Raw genomic sequence first — 15,511 nt, 5'->3', positions numbered from 1 at the left:
TTTATCGTGAGTGCTTTATACGAAATACGTATTTTTACTTTTGTAGAAAAGTACTTTGGTTGCTCCCGGTGTCCATAGGGGCATGGATGGATAATTCTTTGAAATTAATTTCTTTTCTTGGGGTATTTTTTGTAAATATTTTTGAAGATATTTTATTTCAGGGGTATCTAAGAAAATATCTTTTGGAAGATATTTTCATTCTAGGGCAGTTTTGCAGTTAACCTTTTTTGTGGAGGCCATTATGTAATTAATGAAAGTTGTTGCAAATTATCTTGTTTTGAGCCTGGATCCTTGTATGGGATTCATTCTCACTTTTCATTGAGTCGTAAACTCTTAGAAATCCCTTCTGGTCGATGTTTTCCAGTTTCAGGGTTTTTGGCCCCAATTTGCACCAAAATTGCTTGGGGTATAATTTTCTGCTCGGGACTCAGTTTTTGATGCTGTTTCTTCCATTATTCTTATTTTCTCATTTTGAATCTTTTTCGTTCACAGAGTTTCATCATTTGAGCGCGTCTGCTCAAATTTCACTTTTCCGGACCCGGCGAGGCCCGTTCGGGACACTTTTTGAGATTTCTATAAAAGGGGGATGAGATTTTTTATTTTTTCATCTTCCCCACTCTCTTACATGACTTAAAGCTTCCATGGCAGCCCAAGGGAGGCTGCCACCTTCTCTCTCCTCATTTTAACTTCATTTCTTTGTCAGAACGTAGTAGGGCCTTTGCGTTTTGTGTTCGTGTTGACTACGCGCTTCTTTCACCCTTATAAGAGTCCATTTCTGGCCAAATTTTGAGTTTGGTTTTGAAGTCAAGTTGTGATTTTCATGGGTCCTCTTTGGAGTTTATCGTTCATGGCGTTGTCCCCGACGAAACCCCGAAGTATTGTCGGATTCGGAGCCGTTTCATTTTGATCGCTTTTGAGATTTTCATCTCAAATTGAGGTAGGGGGTGTCTTAGGTTTATATTATTGTTGTATTGATTGTTTTATAAGCATATACAACTTGTGAGCATGCCTTATTCAAGTTTTTAGAATTTAATTTAATTATTTTCTTTGTTTAAGATTTAATTCTCATGATGCTAGGCAACTTAGAATTAAATTGTGGCATGCTAGAAATTTAGGCTTTGGTATGGTGGTTGATATATATTAAATTGGGGTTATTTGAATAAGAATTGCAAATTTTATTTAATATTTATCTTTTGTGAAAGTTTAATTCACCTAGTTGTATCAAGCATGGAATCAACTTGTAATGTGATATTAAAGTAGGCCTTGGTGAGTTCTTTAATATATATTAAATTGAGGACATTTAGATATGTTTGAAAATCTAGAGAAAAATTAATTAATGAGCTTAATTAATTTTATTTTAAGTGTGTTGGCCACTTAAATTGACATTGGAGGTAATTGGTTGATAATCCCTTGAAATGTGGTCTGTTTAATCACCTTGTGAGCATGTTACTAATTTTGATGTAGAATTAGTACTTGAGACATCTTGAAATGGTAATTGGACTTAGCATGATATAGAATATCATTGACTTGCATAGCTTGTTTAGATATATCTTGTGTAGGTGTATAGCTTGTTAGAATATTACAATTGTTTACCTTGAAAGCTAGTTACTAAATTGAGACTTATTTAGTACTTGTGGCTTAGTGTGGTAACGTGGTTCAATTGTTGTAAAATATTATTGTTTTGGTGTATAAATTGCATATTGGAGACTTGACATATCATATGCTATCTAGACTTGAATTTTAGGACATAGTTTGTATGCATTCAACCTTAGTTGTGCGTGGAAGATGGCTTTATGCATTAGTGGATTTGGTATAAGTTTGGTCTAACTTATTGATTTTTGTATAAGTTTTGGACTTATTGATTTTGGAAAGCTTGTAAGGACATATTTCACGTGATGGCTAGGGTTTGGCTCTAGTACTAAGACAAGAGTCTTTTAAGTTATAAGTGTGCACTAGGTAGTACCTTGTGGGTTGTAATTGCCCGGAATAACTTATGCATGTTCGCACTAGGTAGTGCCTTGTGGGTCGTAATTACCCAGAAACACTTGCTTGGTTTAGGGACCACATGTCCTAGTCTTTCTACTTTGATTTCGTATTCAATTTCAAGTTGTTAATCATGGATTACTTGTAGCTTGAGAATTAATGCTTGCTTTGGATATTTGAATCTTACTTAGTATACTTGAAACTGTATACTTGTTTTGTGCATTTAGATCTCATATAATGTACTTGAACTTGTATGCTTGCTCTGTGAGTTTAGATTTCATTTAGTATGCTTGTGCTGTGTATACTTGTTTTAGGTGTATCTCTCTTAGCTTAGTATACTTGTGTCGGTATACTTGATTTACGAGATTTTCATATAAAAATGCATACTTGTGTAAATATGCTTAGACATTGCATGACTTGTCTTAATGTGGTTCAGTATACTTGGAAATGTATGCTTGTATGTTGTATAACATGTTTAACACTGTTTAGTATACTTGAGCATGTATACTTGTATGCCGTTGTTCACTTTAAATTGCATGAGTAGCTTAGGATGATTCCTGAGTCTCACTTGACATAGACGTTAGGTGGCATGAACCCCTTTGACATGTTTCACTTTAAGGTGATATAATTGTAAAATGCTAGATTGATGCATGCTTATCTCCTATGAGTAGCTTTATGTTACTCACCCACGTAGTGGGAACATTTTTCAAGTACTGGGATTAAGATTCGGGATTCACATCATGCTTGGATGATTTGTAGAATTGAAGTTCTCATTTCTTGTAAATGTTGGCTTGAAATGACATTTATAGCTTTATATGTCAAAATGTGTAAATTTGATTCTATTTTTGTAATGTGTACATAAGTACACTCTTTATAATGTATTTGACATGTATGGGATGAGGCCATAGGCCAATGACATCTAATTTGTATCCTATGTAACTTTTAACTTCATGAAATATTATGAAAATATTGAAAAATGCCGAGTCATTGCTTCACTATACTTGCATCGGGTGTGGGAATTCTATTTTTATTCTTTCATAGGGTTTCATTAATCATGTATGAAGTATGGCCAAGGGCCAAACGGTAATTTGAAATCATTTGTTAATTTTGGTTTTCAAATTTCCCTTTTTTTGTTCATCTTTGCCTTTTTGCCCGTTGGTGGGGTCGGATTTTGCATCGGTGGTATTTTTAAGCCATGGACTATTGTAGCACATCCTAATAGGTAAGTTACGTTTGCGTGCATGATCATTTTCAAGAAAAACCTCTTCCTTGGCAATTTGAGCCTCCTAGGAACTCATTTTGAGGTTTTGTTGTATAATCTGATCTAGGGGTATTCTAGACCTTTCACAGCAGTTTTATTTTCTTCTTTTGATATTGTCGATTAGAAAACGTGATTTTAGGGAGTGTTTCTTCTTCGCGTTTTTCCAGAAAACATCGTCTTGGTACCGGAAATCCCTCGTGAAATTTCAGCTTCCAGTTTTCATTTTAGCAGCTTTTTAGATCTTTTGACCAAATTTCTTGGGAGGGTATTTTGGCCATTTTACAGTAAGTTTTTTTTGAATTCTCTCTTATGTCACGTAGAAAACTCAATTTTTAGGGGGGTTTCTTCTTTGTGTTTTTGCAAAAAAATTCATCTAGGCCTCCAAATTCAGCCTCTGTTTTGGATTTTTCTGAAAAAAAAAACCATACAGCAGCTTTATGGGCTGTTGCCAGCCATGTGTGCACCCAACGTGCACGCGGTGTGCATAGGCGTGCGCATGGAGCTGTCATGGCCCCTCGTCGGGCCGCCGCGACGTCAATTCTTCTTTTGGGCTTTTCTCCTTCGTCCAAACTCTGATTCAAGTGAAATTTTTTTTTTTGAACTTGACTAATTTTTCGCTGTCTTTCCAACGGTGTGCTCGGTTGCACTCGGTTCTTCCTAGATAATTACCAGTTTACCCTTTTGCCTTAAGTGCTCGTTTTTCTTCGTCATGCCGTTTCTCCTTCGTCCGGACTCCGAATCATGCAATTCTTGAGTCCATCTTGATTAGTTTTTCGTTGTCCTTCTAGTGGTGTGCTCGTTGGCACCCGAATCTATAATTTTCAGAAATGACTATTTTGCCCCTAGGGGCTTATTTGTCATATTTTTGATCTTTTGCTTCCGCATCAGTTCTTGTTGAGTTACACGACCTCATGGAAGGTCACTTTGACTTCTTAGAGTCTTATTTTCTGTTTTAGCTTCCGCATTCGGATCCGTTATCGGATTATCCTTTCGGTTCATTACTAATTCATTGGCCTAAAAACCAGGGCCGTCACGGGTGGTATCAGAGCTCCTAGGTTTGAATACCTTAGGACGACGTGTTTTGGGTGCATATCACATTTCTGTTGCTTTGTTTTATGTGTTAATATGCTTCATGATAACATGTTTTGGCTTAATAACATGTTTATGTGCTTACGTGCTATATGTGTTATGCTGTCTATTTAGCTTGTTTTGATTCTAATATAAAGAGCATGACATATGATGTATGCTTGATTAGATTTGTATATACATGATTGTATTGCATATTTGGCATGACACAGGATTGGTCATTAAGATACGAGTTAAGGCTGATGGTGATTGTAGTCACAGTTTCATTGTAGTTTAGGTTGTTGTTGACCTAGAGTTAACTTTGGATTGGTGGAGAGACACCTTTTGTTTAAGCTCTCGTGGGGTGAGCCATTAGGCACGACCGTAGTACTGGATTTGTTGATTTTGGGCCATGATTAGGTTTTGGACCTTTTGGGTACCTTGGTTGTTTTGAAAGGTTCCTCTGAGATTGTAATTTTCGTGGGCGGGGACGTTGTGGGCGAGTGCATGGCACCGTCATGCTACCGTGCTGGCTAGCTACGAGCGCAATTTGGCTGGAATTAGCTTTGGCTTTTGTTTTGATAGGCGTTATCCTTTTGATCGATGATGATGATGTTGTGTTGGGGATCAGTCATAGTGATTGATTTGGTTGTTATTGGTATGTTAATAGTTGCCGCTTTCTTTGAGTTCTCCTTGCGTGATGACGCTTTTGGGATCAAGTCGATTGATTGATGTTTGGGGTTCGTGAGAGCATTGCACCGTTAGTGTCACTTGTAGTGTCACCTTTAGATTTGGAGATGGATTGTTAGAGTTTTACCAGTGTGGTAAAGGCTCACATTGTTTTGAGACAAGTTGTTGTCACATTTATTTTGTCTTGAGCTGTCCATTTCTTTAAGGTGGGAAGAATGTTTCCTTTTTGTGTTCGTTGTGTTGACACTTGTTGGGGGGATAGGGTTCTCACCTTTTCTTGGTCTATGTTTGGGACTTCACAAGGAGTGAGTCTCTTCTCTTCGCTGCCTTGTACACGGTTTGGGGTTAGTTGGTCCATGAGGATCATTGTTGTCATTTTGAGTCCTTGGTGAGGATTTGGTGGATTTTGGTCGACTTACTTCCATGGAGGGGGTGAAGTCTTTGACCTTATTGTCTTTCTTTCAGAGATGGGGTTGTGGTGCACAAAGTGAATTGATTTGTGTGAGATCATTTTTGGGAACTTATGTCCATTTGATTGAGGATTTGGTTGATTCATGAGGTGAGCTCGATGCTTTTTTGAGAATGTCTTTTGGAGACTTGCTTTGGTTTTTGGAGACCTGGATGTGGTTGACTCTTAGGAGAGCTTTTGAAAGATCATTGTTGGATTTGGCCTGTTTATGGAGTTTTCTCATCCTAGTTATGGCTAGGCGTAGTTTTGAGGAATTGTTGTTCCAGTGATTGATTGTGGATTGAAATTAAAGGATTTTGATTTAGCTTGGTGATGCCAAGCACGGTTTTGAGAGATTCATTTTGTGACTTTGGTTGTCAGGACTTGATGTGTGTACCACTTAGTGGACTTGTATTTCGGGATTTAGTCATCCGTGATGGGGATTTTAATCCGATGTTTGATTTCGGTGTGGTTTTGTAGTTGATCTATTTCAGGATGATATTTGGAATTTCGAGACATTGGAGTTGTTGGTTCTGTGGTATTAAGGATTTAAGGCCTTAAGCGTAGCGGTGCTTATGACATTGTTGTCAGAGCTTTGGGATTTGCTACCCTAACTTTCACAAGATGCCTGGTTTCCGCAGTACTTTTGGTAATGATGATTCACGACATTGATGTCATTGGTATCAAAAGGTTTCATGGGTAGACTTAATGGGGGGCAAGTTATGAACAAGTGCCTTATACTGTCATGCTACCGTACAAAGTTGTGTGTTATAGACGAGTGTTAGTTGCTGTCGATGTTACCTTACTGACGAGTAAGTGTGGGCGGGCACTAGGTACTATCGTTGCTACCACACATTTGAGTACGTCGTGGGCGGGTTCTGGTCGCTATTCGTACTGCCATGTTGTCATTGTTCAGTACCTTGATTTGATACGTGATTATTTTGGAGTTCTTTTGGGGGTTGTTTTTGGATCGGTATGATGGTTCATTAGGAGAAATGCTTACGGTTGTTGTCTTCCATTCCTTTGTCTGGCATTGGGTTCTGTGAGTAACCTTTGACTTGTCTTGTGGCTGTGTGGTCATTTTTCTTTTGAGAGGTTGTCTTGTCGTAAGCACGTGGGAGCGAATGGAATTGGTTTGCATGTTGTCTTCTAGTTTTGGAATTGCTCTAGTAGCATGTCGTGGGGTACTCGGAGATGTACTCCGTAGTTATCCTAGTTTCGCCTTTTGTTTTGTTAGGGCTGGATTTCAGGGACGAAATCCCTTTAAGGTGGGAAGGTTGTAATGACCCGGTCATTTTCTTCCTTTTCCTTTTTCCTCAAATTTTGCGGATAAATTTTTTCCTTTGTCTTTTCTTTTCTGTGGATGGTTTTTCATCACTTAGTGTCATCTTGAGTGCTCGAAAATGGTTTCTGAGACTCTTTTCCGTAGATTGACAACTTCCTTTGAGGACCGAGTCATTTCCACAATTTTCGTTTTTCGACACTATTCACTTTTTGTCCTTATTCCTTTTTCGTCCTTTTCCCTATTTCGTCTTTTCCTCGTTTGTCACTTTGTTGGCAAAATCTCACTTCTTGTGCTCAGAGTTGGTTTTTGACTTCACGTATCTTTATCGTGAGTGGTTTCCACAAAATACGTATCTTTACTTTTGTAGGAAAGTACTCTGGTTGCTCCTAGTGTCCATAGGGGCATGAATGCATAATTCTTTGAAATTAATTTCTTTTCTTGGGGTGTTTTTTGTAAATATCTTTTGAAGATATTTTATTTCAGGGGTATCTAAGAAAATATCTTTTGGAAGATATTTTCATTTTGGGGCAGTTTTGCAGTTAACCCTTTTTGTGGGGGCCATTGTGCAATTAATGAAAATTGTTGCAAATTATCTTGTTTTGAGCCTAGATCCTCGTATGGGATTTATTTTCACTTTTCGTTGAGTCGTAAACTCTTAGAAGTCCCTTCTAGTCGATGTTTTCCAGTTTCAAGGTTCCTGGCTCTAGTTTGCGCCAAACTTATTTGGGGCATGACTTTCTTCTCGGGATTTAGTTTTTGACGCCGTTTCTTCCGTTATTCTTATTTTCTCATTTTGAATCTTTTTCGTTAACAGAGTTTCATCATTTGAGCGCGTCTACTCAAATTTCACTTTTCCGGACCCGGCGGGGCCCGTTCGGGGCACTTTTTGAGATTTCTGTAAAAAGGGGGTGAGATATTTTATTTTTTCATCTTCCCCACTCTCTTGCACGACCCGAAGCTTCCATGGCAGCCCAAGGGAGGCTGCCACCTTCTCTCTCCTCATTTGAACTTCATTTCTTTGTCAGAACATAGTAGGGCCTTTGCGTTTTGTGTTCGTGTTGACTACACGCTTCTTTCACCCTTATTAGAACCCATTTTTGGCCAAATTTTGAGTCTTCTTTTGAAGTCAGGTTGTGATTTTCATGGGTCCTCTTTGGAGTTTATCGTTCATGGCGTTGTCCCCGACGAAACTTCGAAGTATTATCGGATTCGGAGCCGTTTCGTTTTGATGGCTTTTGAGATTTTCATCTCAAATTGAGGTAGGGGGTATCTTAGGTTTATATTATTGTTGTATTGATTATTTTATAAGCATACACAACTTGTGAGCATGCCCTGTTTAAGTTTTTAGAATTTAATTTAATTATTTTCTTTGTTTAAGATTTAATTCTCATGATGCTAGGCAACATATAATTAAATTGTGGCATGCTAGAAATTTAGGCTTTGGTATGGTGGTTGATATATATTAAATTGCGGTTATTTGAATAAGAATTGCAAATTTTATTTAATATTTATCTTTTGTGAAAGTTTAATTCACTTAGTTGTATCAAGCATGGAATCTACTTGTAATGTGATATTAAAGTAAGCCTTGGTGAGTTCTTTAACATATATTAAATTGAGGACATTTAGATATGTTTGAAAATCTAGAGAAAAATTAATTAATGAGCTTAATTAATTTTATTTTAAGTGTGTTGGTCATTTAAGTTGATATTGGAAGTAATAGGTTGATAATCCCTTGAAATGTGGTCTGTTTAATCACCTTGTGAGCATCTTACTAATTTGATGTAGAATTAGTACTTGAGACATCTTGAAATGGTAATTGGACTTAGCATGATATAGAATATCATTGACTTGCATACCTTGTTTAGATATATCTTGTGTAGGTGTATAGCTTGTTAGAATATTACAATTGTTTACCTTGGAAGCTCGTTACTAAATTGGGACTTATTTAGTACTTGTGGCTTAGTGTGGTAATGTGGTTCAATTGTTGTAAAATATTATTGTTTTGGTGTATAAATTGCGTATTGGAGACTTGACATGTCATATGCTATCTAGACTTGAATTCTAGGACATGGTTTATTTGGATTCAACCTTATTTGTGCATGGAAGATGGCTTTATGCATTAGTGGATTTGGTATAAGTTTGGTCTAACTTATTGATTTTTGTATAAGTTTTGGACTTATTGAGTTTGGAAAGCTTGTAAGGCCATATTTCACGTGATGGCTAAGGTTTGGCTCTAATACGGAGACACGAATCTTCTAAGTCATAAGTGCGCACTAGGTAGTACCCGGAATAACTTATCCATGTGCGCACTAGGTAATGCCTTGTGGGTCGTAATTACCCGGAAACACTTGCTTGGTCTAGTGACCACATGTCCTAGTCTTTCTACTTTGATTTCGCATTCAATTTCAAGTTGTTAATCATGGATTACTTATAGCTTTAGAATTAATGCTTGCTTTGGATATTTGAATCTTACTTAGTATACTTGAAACTGTATATTTGTTTTATGCATTTAGATCTCATATAGTGTACTTGAACTTGTATGCTTGCTCTGTGAGTTTAGATTTCATTTAGTATGCTTGTACTGTGTATACTTGTATTAGACGTATATCTTTCAGCTTAGTATACTTGTGTCGTTATACTTGATTTACAAGATTTTCATATAAAATGCATACTTGTGTAAATATGCTTAGACATTGCATGACTTGTCTTAATGTGGTTTAATATACTTGGAAATGTATGTTTGTATGTTGTATAACATGTTTAACATTGTTTAGTATACTTGAGCATGTATACTTGTATGCCGTTGTTCACTTTAAATTGCATGAGTAGCTTAGGATGATCCCTGAGTCTCACTTGACATAGACGTTAGGTGGCATGAGCCCCTTTGACATGTTTCACCTTAAGATGATATAATTGTAAAACGCTAGATCGATGCATGCTCATACCCTACGAGTAGCTTTATGTTACTCACCCACGTAGTGGGGACATTTTTCAGGTACCGGGATCAAGATTCGAGATTCACATCATGCTTGGATGATTTGTAGACTTGAAGTTCTCATTTCTTGTAAATATTGGCTTGAAATGACATTTATAGCTTTATATGTCAAAATGTGTAAATTTGATTATATTTTTGTAATGTTTACATAATTACATTCTTTACAATGTATTTGACATGTTTGAGATGAGGCCATAGGCCAATGACATCTAATTTCTATCCTATGCAACTTTTAACTTCATGAAATATTATGAAAATATTAAAAAATGCCGAGTCATTGCTTCACTATACTTGCATCGGGTGTGGGAATTCCTTTTTTATTCTTTTATAGGGTCTCATTAATCATGTATGAAGTGTGGCCAAGGGCCAATGGTAATTTGAAATCATTTGTTAATTTTGGTTTTCAAATTTCCCTTTTGTTGTTCATCTTTGCCTTTTTGCCCGTTGGGGGTGTCGGATTTTGCATCGGTGATATTTTTAAGACATGGACCATTGTAGGATATCCTAATAGGTAAGTTACGTTTGCGTGCATGGTCATTTTCAAGAAAAACCTCTTCCTTGGCAATTTGAGCCTCCTAGGAACTCATTTTAAGGTTTTGTTGCATAATCTGATCTAGGGGTATTCTAGACCTTTCACATTAGTTTTATTTTCTTCTTTTGACATGGTCGATTAGAAAACGTGATTTTAGGGAGAGTTTCTTCTTCGTGTTTTTCCAGAAAACAACGTCTTGGTACCGAAAATCCCTCGTGAAGTTTCAGCTTCCAGTTTTCATTTTAGCAGCTTTTTAGCTCTTTTGACCAGATTTCTTGGGAGAGCATATTGGCCATTTTACAGTGAGTTTGTTTTTTAATTCACTTACGGGTCACGTAGAAAACTCAATTTTGAAGGGGTTTCTTCTTTGTGTTTTTGCAAAAAAATTCATCTAGGCCTCCAAATTCAGCCTCTGTTTCGGATTTTTCTGAAGAAAAAAAACCATACAGCAGCTTTATGGGCTGCTGCAAGCCATGTGTGCATCTAGCGCGCGCGCGGCGTGCATGGACGTGTGCATGGAGCTGTCATGGCCCCTCGTCGGGTTGCCGCAATGTCAATTCTTCTTTTGGGCTTTTCTCCTTCGTCCGGACTCCGATTCAAGTGAATTTTTTTTTTTGAACTTGACTAATTTTTTGCAGTCTTCCCAACGGTGTATTCGGTTGCACCCAGTTCTTCCTGGATAATTACTAGTTTACCCTTTTGCCTTAAGTGCTCGTTTTTCTTCGTCATGTCGTTTCTCCGTGGTCCGGACTCCGAATCATGCGATTCTTGAGTCCATCTTGATTAGTTTTTCGTTGTCCTTCCAGCGGTGTGCTTGGTGGCACCCGAATCTACAGTTTTCAAAAATGACTATTTTACCCCTGGGGTTTATTTGTCATATTTTCGATCTTTTGCTTCCGCATCAGTTCTTGTTGAGTTCCACGACCTCATGGAAGGTCACTTTGACTTCTTAGAGTCTTGTTTTCTATTTTCGCTTCCGCATTCGGATCCGTTATCAGATCATCCTTTCGGTTCATTACTGATGCATTGGCCTAAAAACCAAGGCCGTCACATCAAGGGCTATCTCCATTGTAGAAATCATCCTCCTCCTCTTGAGTTCTTAGTGGAAACCCTAGATGAGTGGAAGAACTTTTCCAAATTCTGTGTTTCTCTCTCTAATCTCAAAACCTCTATCTGCTCTATACTCTCTTTTCCAAAAATAGCCCAAATTCCTTATATAGGTAGCTCAAATGTCACACCCAATGGTCAGACTTCGTGTACTAGGACCTCCAAATGATTGCATCACGAGCACACCTTTTATTTGGCCGGAACTCTGTTTTTCACGCACTTGAGGCAGTTCTATAGATCACAAAGTTGCTTGGATCGATCAAACCATGGCAGTGCACTTTTTGGATAAGGACAAGGCTGAGATATTTTTGGGATATTTTTGGGAAAAGGACAAAAGTGGTAGGTGAGGATAAGATCAAAAGTGTTTGATCGATCGAAGGAAGGGTTGGATCGATCAAAAGGGAAATTTTCTTGAAGATAAGGACAAAAGGCTCGATCCATCATTGCATCGTTGGAACGATCACAATGTGATGGATCAGAGCTTGGTTTGATCGATCGAAGAAGGCTTCTTTTTTCACCACTTTGCTTCCACTTTGCTCATTTTTTCCACTAGGTTTGAGATTGCTTCTTTTAATGCTCTAATTCAGCTGAATTGACTTATTTTAGGGATAAGTGCCTGAAAAGGGAAATAACATAAAATTAGACTAAAACGGGAAAATAAGATAGAATAAGGTCCTAGAACATTCAAGCTTAAGGGGTTTAAATACGCACTTTTCGTGCTTATCAAGAGATTAGAACCCCATGAATAATAAAACAAGAGCATTCAAACCCAAAAATCATAAGTGGAAGATCTTCTATGTTTTTTCTGTCAGTTGCACAAGTTTCCTGCCTTTGTTCCTTAGCCACCAACCAATTACTATATATATTTTTTTTGTCTCCCTCTCTTGGCTGCTCCTCTTTCTCTTATAAAGAGGTTGACCTTTAAGGTTTTCCTCTAGAAGAAATAATAGGAAATTGTAGAAATTAATGAAAATCTACCAAAATCTTATTTTTAACTTGGAGCCCAATTTTTACTGATCTAGAGTACGATTCATGAATTATTTGTAAAATACAAATATCTTTAGCTTAAATTTTTATTTCCATTTCGATGTCTAAGTCAAACATCATGGTCAAATTACCATAACTAGTGTAATTTTTGCGTAGAATATTTTGTTAACTTTGACACATAATTTTCACCCGTAAACGTCAAATTTAGTGCTTATTTCGGAATACAAATATATCCCTCTAAAGAGACACCAATATTCCAAACAAGCATTAGGAGAAAACTACCTCAAGTATGCAATTTTTCAACCATTTCCAAGTAATCTCTCAAAATCTCAACATCAAACAAGCAAATATGGTCCTCCACACATCAAGACAATGATCATACAAATCAAAACAACTCTAGAGTCCTTTTTAAGTGAACCGGCATCAAATATGTTGTTATGTAAGCCAACTAAAGAAATGATCACATCCAGCCTCATGCTAGCACACAAATCTAGTACCAATCATCAAGATAATGAATTGACCTCTTATTAAAGCTTTATTCAATTAGATGCGCTTATTCTTTTCACTCAATTTTTTTTTTTTATTCCTAAAGATCAAAGATGGAAGCATAGTGCAATGTCTTGATCTATTAAGATTTCTAGTGATCCATGAGGTCGAGCGTTAAGTCAACGACTCCCAAACCGTACGGCTTTAGGGCACTAAGCGTTTAAACACCCTTAAGGACTTATAAACTCAAATCGACTAGGCTACAAATAAAAAACAACCTCTATTTAATCATTTTCCACTTCTCACCTTTTGGGATAAGTCCTTATTTTATTATTTACTTTTGTAACAATTTTTTTTTTTTTTTGTAATTATTAACCAAGAGTTTGGGCCCTCCACCTTTCGATGCAAGAAATTCAGTGCTTGATGAGGCTAGAATCCCGGCTACTTAGTGAAAAGGGTTTGTTATCCACCTTTATCAAGAATGAAAGCTTTAAATGCACTACTAGCTCAATTGGGATATAACCAAATCAATAATCAACAAAGTATGTACCCCACAAATGAATGCTAGTGTGCGTTTGTGCTAGTGTAGAATCCTAGAGTGAATCTCAAAATAATCACAAAATTAAGATGATGTGGACCACAAGTACAAGCAATATATCAATCTTTCAAAAAATTTACTCCTAAATGGCATCCACAAAGCATACAAGGAGTATTAGACTCTCAAGTCAAGCAATTTTTAAATTCTAAGCAATATAGTCCTTAAATGATCAAAATCATAGTTAGTCATGGACCAATCATAGAAAATCCCTCAAATACACAAGTCATGCTCAAAATCCTAAATTGAATACAAAGAACACACATTACCCCCAAACTTAAATAGCAAAATGTCCTCAATGTGCAAAGAGAATAAAAGAAAGAGGAAAGTGTATACGAGTGCAGCTATGACGATGAATGGTCGGGACACAAGTATCCGGAGCAGGTGGTATAAGCCCCCCAAACTTGGGATTAACTATGGTCCTAAAAAGATGGAGCTGGAAGAAAACCTCAACAAAGAATAAATGGGATAATAATGGTGCACAGTGGGCATGCAAGTGCAAGTGGGAAAGTAAATGAAAGAGAGAGAGGGTAAGGATGGTCCTGAAAAAGTATGGGTTGTTGACGGAGTTGTAGTGGTCAAAGTGAGTTTATTTGTGTGAGATCATTTTATGGGGACTTGTGTCCATATCATTGAGGATTTGTTTGATTGTGAGGTGAGCTCGATGTCTTTTGGAGACTTGTTTTCGTTTTGGAGACCTGGATGTGGTTAACTTTTAGGAAAAGTTTTGGAAGATTGTTGTTGGATATGGCTTGTTGTGGAGTTTCTCGTCCTAGTTACGACTAAGCATAGTTTTGAGGAATCATAGTTCTGATGATTGGTTTTGGATCAAAAATTGAGGAATTTTGATTTAACTTGGTGTTTCCAAGTACGGTTTTGAGAGATTCATTTTGTGACCTTGGTTGTTGGCATTTTGATGTGCGTGCCACTTGGTAGACTTGTATTTTGAGGATTTAGTTATTCGTGATAGGGATGTGGATCTGATGTTTGATCATGGTGATTAGTCTTGTAGTTGATCAGTTTCAGGGAGAAATGTAGGCTTTCGATGAAATGCCTTACGGTGAGGTTCGTTTTGATCTCTGGAAGTTTTGATTTGCTTGTCAGGTTTTGGATTCCTGATTAATGTTGTTAATAGGGGTATTTTGAGACATTAGAGATGTTGGTTTTGTTGTATTGAGGATTTGGGGCCTTAAGCATAGCGGTACCTATAGCATTATTGTCAGAGTTTTGGGATTGGCTAGGATGGTCTGGCCAGACATCTTTGGACCATATCTCAACTCTCACAAAATGTTGGCCTCTGTAGTGCTTTTGGCAATGATCATTTTTGACATTGATGTCATTTGTATCGAAAGGTTTCATGGGTAGACCTAGTGGGGGGCAGGTTATGAATTAGTGCCTTATACTGTCATGCTACAGTACGAGTTGTGTGTTGTAGGCGAGTACTAGTTGCCGTCGATGCTACCTTACTGACGAGTAAGTGTGGACGGGCACTAGATACTGTCATTGCTACCACACATTCGAGTACGTCGTGGGCGAGTTCTGGTCGCTATTCGTACTGCCACATTGTGTTTGTTCTATACCCTGATTTGATATGTGGTTATCTTGGAGTTCTTTTGGTGGTTGTTTTTGGTTCCTTATGATGGTTTGTAAGGAGGGACGTTTACGGTTGTTGTTTTCTATTCTTTTGTCTGACCTTGGGTTCTCTGTGTGAGTTCAGACTTGTCGTCTGGCCATGTGGTTACTTTTCCCTTGAGGGATTGTCTTGTCATGAGCACGCGCGTACAATTGACAGTGGTTTGTATGTTCCTTTCATCTTCGAGGTCACTGGTGAAGCGCATTGTGAGGGATACTCGAAGATGTACTCTGTAGTTATCCTGGTTTCGCTTTCTGTTTCATTGGGCTGGATTTCGGGGACGAAATCCCTTTAAGGTGGGAAGGTTGTAATGACCCAGATTTTTCGGATAAATTTTTTCCGTTGTCTTTTCCCTCCTGAGTTTGGTTTCTTGTCGATTAGTGTCATCTCGAGTGCTCTGGAGTGATTTCCGAGACTCTTTTCTGTGGATTGACAACTTCCTTT

This window comes from Cornus florida, unplaced genomic scaffold, assembly GCF_030987335.1.
Source record: "Cornus florida cultivar Cherokee Brave unplaced genomic scaffold, ASM3098733v1 CherokeeBrave_3.0.0_Hap2_Chr09, whole genome shotgun sequence".
Taxonomy (NCBI): Eukaryota; Viridiplantae; Streptophyta; class Magnoliopsida; order Cornales; family Cornaceae; genus Cornus; species Cornus florida.
The sequence above is the reverse complement of the archived record's forward strand: the minus strand, read 5'-3'. Positions refer to the sequence as shown.